Source organism: Fukomys damarensis, unplaced genomic scaffold, assembly GCF_012274545.1.
Source record: "Fukomys damarensis isolate Sample0158 unplaced genomic scaffold, DMR_v1.0_HiC HiC_scaffold_4, whole genome shotgun sequence".
Classification (NCBI taxonomy): domain Eukaryota; kingdom Metazoa; phylum Chordata; class Mammalia; order Rodentia; family Bathyergidae; genus Fukomys; species Fukomys damarensis.
Window position 1 is genome coordinate 35,216,759 of NW_022900916.1, and position 13,283 is coordinate 35,230,041.

Genomic DNA, 13,283 nt, shown 5'->3' on the forward strand with positions numbered 1-13,283 from the left:
GAAGCTCTGTGGAGTGACAGAGAGAGGCAGGAGGGAGCAGGAGGAAGGTGCTACTTTCTCCCTGAGCTTCCGGCTGAGCGCACTGAGCTCTGCTACCTGACAGAATGTGGTTCTGGATGTGACAGGCTAGACCGGTTCTAGGCTCTGTCTTGCACATGATTCTGCCTGGCCAAGGTGCTCCCTCTTTGCTTTGTCCCAGTGGAATGGGAACGATGCATGTGGGATGCTTCGCGATGTGTCTGTTGGATGTGCTCCTTAGGATGAGGAGTCTTCACCACTCCCTTCTTCCCAGGCTTTGGGTCTTCTCAGAAGAGTAGAGACAATGGCTATTCACATTCTCAGTGGCACACTAGGGGAGATAACAGGTGGCCCAACCACGGGTGAGTCTTAAGAACACAGCCCAGAGCTTGACTCAAGCACTTGCTTCATGGAACTCTGGTACAATTTTGGTCCGGTCATTCCCAAACTCTTAAAAAGCAGAGCTTGATGAGTTACTGCATTTAAAAAAAAGCTTCAATGAAAGACAATGCATAGTCCATACAGTTCATCCATTTAAGAGTACAGTTCAATGGCTCTTAAATCCAATAGCTTTTAGAACATTTCAGAGTTGCACAATCATCACCATGATCAATTTCAGAACATCTTCATTTCTCTTCAAAGGAACTGCACATCCTAAGCATCACTGTACCTTCCACCCGTCTATGCCTCCCAGCCCTAGGCAACCACTAAGCTATTTTGTCTTTATAAATTTTCCTATTCTGGATACTTCATATCTTAGGCGTATATAATACATAGCCTTCTGTGTCTGATTTCTTTTACTCTGCATAATGTTTTCAAGGTTCATCTACATTGTAGCAATATAAGCACTTTAATTCCTTTTTATTGTCAAATAATATTCCTTTGCATAGAGATACCACACTTTATCTCCTCATTTGGTAAACTTTTGAGTAATTCCTACTTTTCATCTATTTATGAATAATTCTACTATGAACATCTGTGTACAGGTTTTTGCATAGACATGTGTTTTTATTTCTCTTGGAAATATACCTAGGAATGGAATTTTGGGATCATATAGCAAACCATTTGAGGAAACTCAGGCTGTTTTCCAAAGCTGTGATATCATTTACATTCCTACCAGCTGTAAATGAGAATTCCAATTTCCCCACATCCTCACCAACACTTGTTCTTGTCAGTCTTTTATTGTGGCCATTCCAGCAGGCGTAGAATGGAATCTCACTGTGGTTTTGATTTGCATTTTTTCTGAGTGGAATTAATGTACCCCTAATCTAAATTAGTCTGTGAGTTAGTAAATAATGAGATCTGAATTTAGCCTTGACTGTGGAAACTATACATTAGATCATCTCAAACACATTGAATTTCCTTGAATCCCAGTTTCCAGATCTGTGCATCAGGTTGAGCTACATACTCAGGTTGTACAGATTCACCGAGAAAGGTAGAAAAGCATCCAGATCGCAAAGAGTCACTGCACAGAACATGCTCATTTCCTCCCTTCCACCTGATCCTGATTCACCTGCCTCCACCATGATGGTCTAGTGGAATGATATTTATACATGCTTCATCAATTTTACAACAAGATTGGAAGAAAGAATATAATTTTAAAAAGAATAGGGAGGTGATGATGCATTGAGTTGGGACAAAGGAAAAAAGTGCTATCAAGATAAAGAAATGGAAGTTTGGCTTTTTTCAAGAAGCAAAGGGTGAGGAGTGACATAATAACTATCTTCAGTATAAGAGGGGTTATTATGAGGAGTACGGTGACCAGCTGTTCCCTGTCTCTACTAAGGACATCAGAAGGAAAAATGCATTTAAGCTGCAGGAAGCAGCTTGGAGCTTAGTTATTAGGAAGAACTCCTTTGCTGTCAGGGTCGTGAAACATTGGAATGGGAATTCATCAAATTTCCTGTACCCGAAGGCCTTTCAGATGTGATAAACTGCATCCAGGAGCGTGCATGAAATGCCCCAAAGCAGTTTCTACCATCACAAAAATGTTACCCTTCCTGGCAAAGTCTCCCTGGTAGCCCTCCCCGTGGGACCCCCTGCGCACACCAGTCAGCACCGCAGAGATGCCCCACCTGCTTGGCTGGATCCTGTTGCCCTCTCCTCTCTCACTAAGTGGTGTGGGGGAGTTGCCACTCTTCTCTATTTCAGTAGTGAGTGATGTGGTTTCTATACATAGCCACGGCTTATAACTTCTCTGGCAGCTCCTGGGTTGAAAGGTGCTGTTAAGAGAGGGGGAAGAAAGAGCTAAATAATCCTTTTATTTATTTATTTTTGAAAGGTTTCAAGAAAAAGCTCAAATGTTTGGCCCTTCAATGCAATGGCTCACAGTAGCCATTATTGTCCATGGCAGATCTTTCAGGCTTGAGAGTTTGGATAGCTATTCCTGTTTTACAGATGAACAAACCCAAGTACATAAGTATTGGGAACATTTATAATGAGGGTCACAGAGAGAATTCTCAGAGTTGGGCTGCTTCACCCACTAGGAAACCTGTCCCAGTGGGTTCTCTTTGTGCTGAGTACAGTGGTGGCTCCCCAGCAGTCATTCCAGCTTCTTACCACAGCATGGTAACCAGGAGATTTAAGGAGGATCACGGTACCCCCAGGACCAGAAATGGACTCCCATTGGCATGGTTTAACAAGGTTATTCTATCCACCTTGTTTCCAGAGTTTGGCCTGGATACTCCTAAGCCAGTTAGTGTCTAAAATGCCCCTAGGGATTGGGATCAAATCATTGCCCACCATATTTTTGGATTGTCCTCACTCTTCCTTCTCCAGGCTGGAGTGCACATAGATTCTGATATCTCTGGGGGGTAGCATGAGCAGGGCCTGGGGACAGCCAAAATCCCTGGAGCCATTTGCCTGTAGCTGAAAACAACCCTTTCAGTTTATATTACCATTGTACAAATACTATGATTGTGTGTGTGTGTGTGTGTGTGTGTGCGTGTGTGAAATTGGTTGGAAAACCCAGCCAGAGAAGAATAGGTCTGCAACAAGAAGAATGGACTAGCATCTTTTCCCTCATTTGATCCTATATTATTGGATTTATGACCTATGTTCTTAGACAGGGCTTCCTTCAAGAGGACAGCAGAAATACCAGTGACATCTCAATGCCATCTGTGTGTACACACTTAGGAAGAAGGTAGTGTCATGATCCCAGTACCAAAGATAAGGAAACTGAGGCAATAGGATGAGGGAAATAGGCTAGGTTATATAGTGAGTGAGTAGAAAAACTGGATTTCCATCCACTGAAGCATTAGGTAGGTAGGGGGAAATGGCCAGGGTATAACGGCCACTTCCTAGCTCATGGAGCGCATGCCCAAGGGAAAACTGGGAGGAAATTTACTTTTTTCCCCTTCTTTCTCCTTCATTCTTTACCCCATATCTGATGCAGAAGAACCATCCCTGAAAAGATGCCTACACTCCAGTATCAATTCTCCTATGTCCCAGGCTCTCTGTAAGAGAAATCTGGTTAAAATATACGCAAGCACACACACACACACACACACACACACACACACAAAACAAAAAACAAAAAAACAGAACAGTGCCTCAGAAACACAGGCATTGTCTGGAAAGATCTTGCAAAAGGGGAGGCTGAGAAAGGGGAAGCAGTTAAAAATGGCCCAGATTGAACTAGAAAATATGGGATCCAGTCTGATTTCTGCCAGTTTCTCTGGCTGTGACTGTTGACCCTAGACCTCCACTGTGATTTGTAGACTTTTCTAGAACACAGCCCCTGTTCCTGAGGGTGGTAGACTTAACATCAGACCTATCATTTCCTGCTTAGCCCTTGGAGGGCTCTTTGGGCAGCAAAAACTTCTCCAAATGCATCTCTTCTTGATTTATTCAGTTTCTTAGATCTTGCATTGATTTCCTTTGTTCTCCTCCTACCACCCCTCCTTAGGCACAATGCACGTTCAAACAGGCTCATGCTTACAAGAATCCAAACTTCCCAGACATATATATCCTCCTTCCTTTTGCATTTTGCTTAGTATCCACGTGGTGCAACTGGCCTTGGCCTAGGTGGTTGTCATGGAGATGCATCCCAGCTTCCTGCCTCACATCAGCCCTTCAGCTCTTCTCTGCGACCTCTCTGAGCTAGACAAGAAGATAGGTCTGGCTTTGCACGTGTCTCCTTTTTTTTGGGGGGGGTGGATTCAGTGGAGAGTGCTTTGATGTGATTTAATCCAGGATGTTCCAGCAGGGAAGCAAAAATCCAGGGAGTTTTCTATTTGGCTTGTTGTATTAGCTAATTATCTCAAGTGGTAATCAGAGAAACAAGAAAAAATAGAATCAGGGTAATATCCATGTTATTTATATTTTATCATGTTTGCCAAGCTCAGCAAAGGGATGTGGTTTTCTTTTTCTCTGTCCCTTCTTCCTTTAATGTCATCTTCTTACTACGGATCAGATCTCCCTGCCTAGTGATATCACCATCAAAAGCACCTCACCTTTTCATTCAAGGCTCTGAATATACAGCTCGTCAACATCTTCCTGAACCTGTGTGTGTGTGTGTGTGTGTGTGTGTGTGTGTGTGTATGATTTGTCCAGAACAACACATCTTCAGGTATCTCAAAAGACTCTGGGGCTGGGGATGTAGCTCACTGGCTCCACCGCCTGCCTCGCAAGCACAAGGACCTGAGTTCAATCCCTGGTACCAAAAAAAAAAAAACAAAAAACAAAAGACTCTGGATAGTATCCATTCTCAGTAGGAAAGGGCCAACTGCTCCTGCTGCAGTGAGATGACAGAAACAGAGGCACAAAACAAAGACAAAAGATGACATGTCTTCATAGAGTCTAACCAAATAAACAGGTTGAAATCTAGTGGCCAGAAGGGGAAACCATATCTACGCTTCCTGATTGCTATGCAGCCTTTCCAGCAAGTCTGAAACACAGAGATGCCACAAAAATCTTAGCTACAAGATTTGTTTTGTAGGGAGAAGGGTGGAATTATCAGTGGAGAGGGAAATAGTGGCCCTAGGTTTTATTTCTACATCCTCTACTCCTGACTTAATCACTTTTCAAACTTCATTTTTTTTTTTTGCCTGTATTTTTCCCTAAAAGACTGAATTAAGACACCTACCTGCCTCCTTCCAGGTGAACTAAAGATATAATGATCCTTTGTAACTCACAAGGCCCACTAGAAATGCTGTTTAATTAAAGCTATGAGCTAGCTCCTGCAGTCCTTACAGCCATCCTATGAGGTTAGTATTATTTTATGAGGCTCAGAGACAGTGAACCACTTGTCCAGAGGCACACAGGTAGCCCGTGGTCATACATGGAGCAGGGTCTGCTGACTTCAACTTGAGTGCTTCTTTTAGCCCACAGCTGTCTGTGGGAACAAGGTTAACCCAGTGCTGGGACAGACCCAGAGTGAGGGTCACTACAAGGTCATCCCAACAAACAGCCTGCTGTACCAGCTTTGGAATGATATGCAGCTCTAGTGACCAGGAATTACAGGAGCCTTATAGCTCATGTAGCAGATGGAAAAACAGGAGAAAGGGGTAAAGCAGGGAGGAGAGAATGTGGAGGGACAGGGGAAGCCATGTGAACAGCCCTCCTGGCCTGGCAGAGGGGAGAGTAAATGTGCCACGCTGAAGTCCTTTGAGCCAAGAGAAAATGTGTGTCTTTATCTTTGTCTGTGCAATTTATAGTCCAGCTGGGCACTTCTGTGCAGCTAGGGCTGTTCTGGCACTGCCCGAAAAGTTCCTCTTGGGATGAGATACTTGGAAGCCCTGGGTTGCTGCCAGCAGTGTACGGTAGCCATGGTTATGAGAGGAAGTTCCCACTGGGCTGGCCAGTGCAGCCAATTAGAGAAATTAGGGGGCGGAACCATGGGTTATATCATTTCTTCACCTCTATTCTGATAGATTATTTTATTCATTCATTCATTCATTGAGTTTCAATGAACAAGAAATAATATAGCAAGCGAGACAATTGTTAGTACCATAGGTGAGACATAGCATGCCTTTCTATGGTCCAGTGCAGCGTGCAGGGTAAATTTGAGCTTTCTTGCTCTTAAGAAATAAGCAAGAGCAAAGTGTTAATAAATGCAAGTATAATAAGCACCATTGGATGAACAAATTATTATAGCTCACCATTGCTCCGATCACCTTTTGGAGTTGTTCATTTACTAAGATTAATAGTGATCTTTAGAGTGTTGGTTTAGCAGAAAATTTAGGTAACCAATGCTGTATGGTTAAGGGTGCATCACAGGTTCTAGTATTAGCCAGTGTAATTACTTTGAGTGTATTAATGGGGTAGACTTGACTGCTTATATTTCGTTGTTAGACACTCTGTACATCATTGAGATTTCCTGCTTTTACCTGCACCCATCCCCAAAAGAAGCATTCATTCATGTACTCATTCATTTCAGCAATTGCTATACACTATTGGGGGAAATATTTGCATCTGCAAATTCCAGGGAGAAAACTGGGGCTGGACATTCTGAAGGGCACCACAGTCCAGCTAATCCCCAGGAATCCTCATTTCTCTGTGAGGGGAGGAGTTCTCTTACTGTGGTATGGGTTGCCAAGGCTTTTGACCCAGAATGACTCCATGCCCTGGAGATATTACCATTCCATCCTTCCACTGAAAAGCAATATCTTATATAACTCATCTCTTCCTTGGCACATAATTAAATTGTGGCATAGAGCAGTGGCATGAAGAGTGTGAGGAGAGATATACGAATCTAAAGTGTTTTAAAGTGTCTCCGCGGGACACTGTCAATTGTCCACAGGGGGAGATATGCTAAGTTAGCCCTTAATTGGCTAACTGGACTCTCCTCCTCTACGAGAAGCTCAAAGTTCTTTGAATTTTTGTCCTGTGAAAAGGGAAGATCCATACTTCAACAATCTTTTCTCACATCACGGCATGTGTGGAAAATGGCAATATTCGTGGGGCACAGTGAGGCTGCAGGCAGTCTCAGGTAGCTGCCTCTCTAAGGGGTAAGGGGAAAGGAACAGCCCCTGACTTGACACACCTGTGGGCATTCATGCCATACCTGCTGCACCATGGACACTGTTGAGATGTGCTCATTTAAGGTAACGGGACCCATGCTTTCAAGAAGGCCTTTCGTGGGCTCCCTGCCTGCTGGCAAACCCTGCACTATATCACCCAGGGGAGACATTCATCCAACTCAGCAGTGTTATGGGTAGTGGAGAGGGTGGGGTGGCAATCGTGTATCTAAAAAAAGTGTTATCTAAAGAGCAGCATCTGCTTGTGCACTTGCCCTACTTACTGTGTATTCTGAGGCAAGCTAAGTCTTAGTCTCTTTGGAGCCTCAGGTTCCCACTTGTTCCTCTTACCAGTGACTCTCTAAGCCAGAGGACTCGAGAAGAGTGGCTGTCCCTTTTCCAAGGGACAAAAATTTCAGAAGGCTACCTGACAGAAGAGTACAAAAGAGGAGTAGATTATGAAATGCACCGCTGTGAAAGGATTTTCCCGGCAGAAGGGAATGGTGGCTGCCGGGGAGAGGGGCAGGAGCTGACTGGGAGTTGTCTGATGCTATAGAGCTTCAATTTTGCAAGATGCAAGAAGTTCTGTGGTGGTGCTGGCTGCAGAGCAATGTGAATGCCCTTACAGTACTGAACTATACCCTTGAAAAATGATTACAGTGGTAAATTTTATGTTGTGTGGTGTTTTGTTGCAATTAAAACTTATTTCAAAAGAGCTTTCCTTTAAAAGATCTCATTCACTACTTGGGGTTGTCATTCTAAAGTAGCTTCTTTTCTTCCTTTTGCATTATTTTTATCTTAGAATTAATGTGTATAGCTGTACATGGCACACAGCTGTAATCCTAGTACTTTGGGACACTGCAGTAGGAGGGTCCCTAGTTCAAGCCAATCTTGGCAACTTAGTGAGACTGCCTCAAAACTTTAAAGTTTGAAAGAAGGCCTTGGGATATAGCTCAATAAGAAGGTCCAGGGTTCATCTCCAGTAGTGAAAAAAAAAATAGAGGAAAAAGGTAAATGTGTATATGTGTGTTTGTGCACATATGTAGATGCACACACATATACACATACACAAATAAATGTAAACGATACATATAATTCATTTTATACATAGATATATAATAGATATAATTGATAGTAGTAAAACTCTGTTGTAGGCCTTGCTCTTTTGCCAGATACCTACATCCCTTGGTTGTCTGGTAAACATCTTGTGAGGAAGAACATGTACGAGTCCAATCGGGCTCGGCCAACTCCATTCTCCCTGAGCCAGTCTGCAAACACCAGGGGTCAGGTACACTCTGGGCCTGTGGAGTGACCAAGAGGGGTGCTGGCTCACTCATCTGTATTCATGGATGTCCCTGATCCAGAGTCACAGAGGCAGAGCTCTGGCTTTGGGTTGTGCATTCAATTTTATTAAAATGCACACTTGTGTACAGCATATTTTTAAGCCCATCTTAATTTATAACAACAGCAACAATCACAGAAGCTTCCTGTTTTATAGCCAAGACGAATCTGTTTGAAACTCATTATATTCACAGATCCTTTATTTGACTAAGTATATTACTATGGCTCATGAATTCTCTTGTTATTATCAGCATTGTTATTCATACCTTTATCCAATGTTATTATTTTTTTATCTAGTTGCTTTTTTTCTTCAGCTTTTCAGTAATGTCTTAAAGGCTTTGTTTTATTTATAATTGTGAAATGTCTCAAGGCAGAAGCGATATTTCTGATGTCATGGGGAGAAGAAACAGTAAGAGATAGACCTGGCCTAGATCATGTCCACAAGGCCATTTCTGTGCCAAAGGGAAACCCACAATAGACCGAGGCATTGATGTTACTCATGTTTGGCACAGTGCCAGTGCTTAGGCCACCAAAATCCAAAGGAATTAAAAATGCAACAATAGTGCCACCCAGAAGTAGGTTTGAATCCCATTTTGACTCCACAACATAGTCAATAGCTTGCATGAATTTGGCAAAGTTACTAACTATCTCTTCCTCATTAGTTCATAATTGCTGCCGTTCACATATGAAATGTATGTAGTACAAACAGTCCCCAAGTTATGATAGTTCATCTTCATGGCTTTTTGACTTTACAGTGGTGTGAAAGCAGTATGTATTTAACAGATACCAGATTACCGTACTTCAAATTTTGAATATTGAACTTTTCAGGGAATTAAATGCTGGTACATGTTTTCCCTTAGAAGATATTTACCAATAAGTGCTTATCACTTTAGTATAAAATAGGCTTTGTGTTAGATGGTTTATAAGCATGCCTTAGGTAGGCTTGACTAAGCTATGGTGTTCAGTAGTAAGATGCCTTAAATGCATTTTTAACTTTTGACATCCTTGATTTACTCCATCCTAAATCAAGTAGCATCTATATATAGTTATATTATCTGGCATATATTAAATGCTCAACAAATGTGAACTATTTTCATTTTATCTGCCTCAAGGGACTCATAATCTAGAGAAAGAACTAAACCCTCAAATACCCAGAATTGTTATACAGCAAGAACAGGGCCATTAGGATGGAAAAAAGTGTGTGGGGACTGATCCAAGGAGAGAGGGGCAGCTGGGGCCAGCTCTTGCCAGGTAAAAGAAAGGCACAGTCTCAGTTCAAGCCAAGAGTGGAAAAGGCATGACTGTGCCGATGAAAGAGAGTCGGGGCTGGATGGAGCACTGTCCACTGAGCGGGACGGGAGACGAGGATCATTCTGTGAAGAGATTCTATGGCATTGGTGAGGGGTTTAGATTTGACTATATCTGAACAGTCTTAAGACACCTATTTTCCCTCACATTTTAAACATCTCTGAAGATGAATGCATCTTACAATCAATGTATTGTCATGGTTAATTGCCAGAATTTTTTTCTTTCTCAGTAGTACACAAAATTACAGTGCACTGTATAATGGGTGCCTCAGATTAGATGAAATATGGTGTGCTAAGGGCTGCAAGACCCCAGAATTGCAAAGAGCTCTGTGCTGCTATTGTCCTCCAGTTCGTCTAATAACTTGTTCAGTGCCAGTAAATACACAACCAGTTGTTTACAGGAGTCATTCAGTTCTGATGAAGGATGTGAATCTCTAACTCCTAACAGTCCTAATCTTGATGTGGGTCCTGACTAGGGTGGTGTCCTTATCCTCCTGCCCCTGGAGTGTTCTGTACCCTCTGCTAGCCTGGTGCTCAGGAGCCTGGTGCTCCTCTCTGGCTGCTACAGGTTCTGCAGTTGAGCTCTGAGTCACAGAACTGGATGTGAGGGAGGATGCTATGGGGAGAGATCTGTCGTTTTCAATTTCCAGATTCTTTCCTATTCTTTGCCATTTCCCTTTCCTACCTCTTTTGTTGCCTCCCATTTTTCTCTATGCCCCTCTTTTCTGCTTCCCTCCATTGAGCAAAGCTATCCTTTGGCAGGGAGTTGGGGGGCAGCACTACATCCATGATTCTGTCTGTTGTGGAGACAAAGATGGGGAGAAAGATGGTGAAGAACAGCAAGGAAGTTCTGGCTGATGTTCAGAAGTATCAGGGGTTATAAACCTCCAGGTGATGCAGAAACTGCACTCCTCTGAGGTGGATAAGGGCTGGTTGCCTAGCAACAGTACCCTCTGATCTTCCCACATGTGTTCTCCAGCATCATCTTCTCCTTGCTTCCTTTTGACCACCTTGTGCCAGTTCATCTTAATTGTCAACTTGACAAGATTAAGAGACTCCTGGAGAGATGATCAGACATGGGGCAGCTTACTCCTCAGGGGATTATCCCCTTGATGTTCATAGCTGAATGTGCTATGAGGAGGCGGGGCCCCATTAAAGGCGGTGAGTCACTGGGGGCTGTGGCTCTGGAGGGTGTGTTCCCTTAGTGGCGTTCTTTGGCGCTCTGCTTCCCAGCCACCAGGAGCAAAGAAGCTGTGCGATCACACCCTTCTGCTATGGTGTTTCTGCCTTGGAGCCTGAGGACCATGGACTCAAACCTCTGAAACCTCGAGCTATAGTAAACCTTTTCTCCATTAAGTCGTGAGTGTTGGGTATTTTATTCCAGCACCCGGAAGGCTGACTAGCAAACAGCTCATGATGTTCATTTTTATCCAGTTTTAAACTTGAATAAGTAGTGCAGTGAAGAAGGGTGGGAAGAATATTTTGGACTCTTGACACTTTCAGTTCAACTGGGCCACTAAGGACTGAGTCAAATGTACCGAGTTCTCATCACAGCTGTGCGTGGGCTTTATCATAAGTCAGATCCAAAGAAAAAGAGGTGAAGGGTGTCTAGAGAGCAAGAATAGCCATTGTTATTTATGGGGCCCACAATTCCACTATATGACTATTTCCCTGCTAGGGACAGGCAGGAAAGCTAAACTGAGTGCTACTAATTTGGGTCTATATCATCTGTCTTGTTATATGTATATCATGATGTCTTTAGTAAAACACAAAAATCTATATCATTAGGCTCAGATTCTATTGCCAGGTCCTTTTAGATGGGAGCTATCATAGAGGCACTTTTTGATGCCTACAAGGAAGCTTCCAATGAAAGTTCAGTCTTCTATAGTGGAGTCACAGTAAATCCATAACAGCACGGCAAGTAATTCAGTATGTAAACCAGTCCAAGGCCCTGGAGTATTCCATCCTGAGCTATAACAGTGGAAAAGTCATGTCTAACCACTTCTACTTATTGCCTCAGGAGATGGAAGAGAGGGGAGAGAGGTTGTATTAAGGTTTATCTCTTTATCTGTGAGAAAATACATTTCTAATTGCTACTTTGCATAAAAAGGTACACACTCTTTCCCTGTTTTTATCAATGCTTTGCCTATGATATGTATACGTTGTAAAAAGAGAGACTAGAAGGAATCTCTAGTTTAGTGGTTTTATTAAAACAAATCTTTGCATGTGATAAAATAAAGAAACTTGATCTGTCAAGTATTTGCTGAGAACTGACAATAAATTTATGAAAGATTTAATTTCTGAGATAAGCTTGCATATCTTCTTTGCTGGTGTGATGCGGCATGAAATGCTAGAGTGAGTATTGGGCCAGCCAGCCAAGTTACATTCTTAGCATCAGAATTTTCACCTTCTAAATACAGAGAGGGGAGATTGCTAATGTTTCCTATAGCTCTGACTCTGTAATTCCTGGTGTTAGTCTTCTTTACTGGGTCTTAGTTTGTCTGATCCATAACATGGCAAGGATGCCATATGCGCTGTGTGCACTGGCTGAAGAATCTGAGCCAGGGCATAGGATGTGGTAACCCTCTCTTTGCTGGGCTCTCTTTTCTTGGCTTCTCATCAGGAAAGGATCATGGGCTTCCATTTCTCCCCTGCAGTCATTGCAGCTCCCTGGAAGGAACTGGCATGGAAAACTGTGACGGGTGGTCTGTATCATCTTGCTGGCAGAGCCAGAAGCTGTTCTTCCACATTCCTTTGGCATATGAAAGCCCAATATCCAAGTGCCACTCTAGGATGCTGTTAAGGTCAAAAAATGTGTCTTCTTGGGAAGGAAAAGGGTGATGTTCTTGTCCAGAGGACTGAGCCAGAAGCTGATGCAGGCAGTGGATGATCTACAGTTGTTAGTTAAGGAGAGGTCCCATGTCTTGTTTGGTGTTGCAACCCCAGAGCCAGACCAACTGTCACCCTGATAGTTAATGTTTTCCCTAATTATTTACTGGTGTTGAGTGTTGTGACTGTTTGATGAGACATTTCAGGCTAGGTGAGATCTGGAGATCTGCCTTTCTATAGAGCATTCTCATATGATTCGGAGGGTGAAGATGTTAATCACTGTGTAAATATCTGAGTAATTACTGCACTGGCAGCATTTTAAGGACAATTTGTCCTGAAAGCATGAAGCAAGTCATTCTTATCAACAGTATATTTCATCCAGCCTTGATAGTTGGCTGGCTCTGACAACATCAAAGGTTTTCTTTTTTGTGTGTGCTGTTTTCCATAAAAGCAAGATGGACATTTGCCTTTAATTAGTAGATTTTAAACCATATTGGAGTCATAGAATTTGAAGGGGCCTCAATGGCCCACTAACTTGTCCCTGCTTCTTTTGGAGAATGAGAGGAATCTGGTACATCCACACTAGTGACAGAACCAACACAGACCCAGTTCTCCTGGCTCCTACTCCAGTGCTCCTTGTTGGGCACACATAGCCGTCCATCCCACAGTCCTTTCAGAAATTGCAATTTCAAGAACATGGCCTCACTGTAAGATGCAGCTGGGATATGGATGGAGAGAGGGTAAAAATGGTAGTGAATTTCAGAGAGGACCTTTCCCAATTTGAGAGATAAATAACTGCTTTCTATAGTGTGTGTATAGAGTGTGATGA

At 42.9% G+C, this 13,283-nt stretch overlaps 1 protein-coding gene across 2 annotated transcripts in view; it reads left to right on the top strand.

The window, feature by feature from the left end:
- The window catches only part of Plxna4 (plexin A4), a 420,278-nt gene that overhangs the window by 218,484 nt on the left and 188,511 nt on the right, over nt 1–13,283 (top strand). The window lies entirely within an intron of this gene.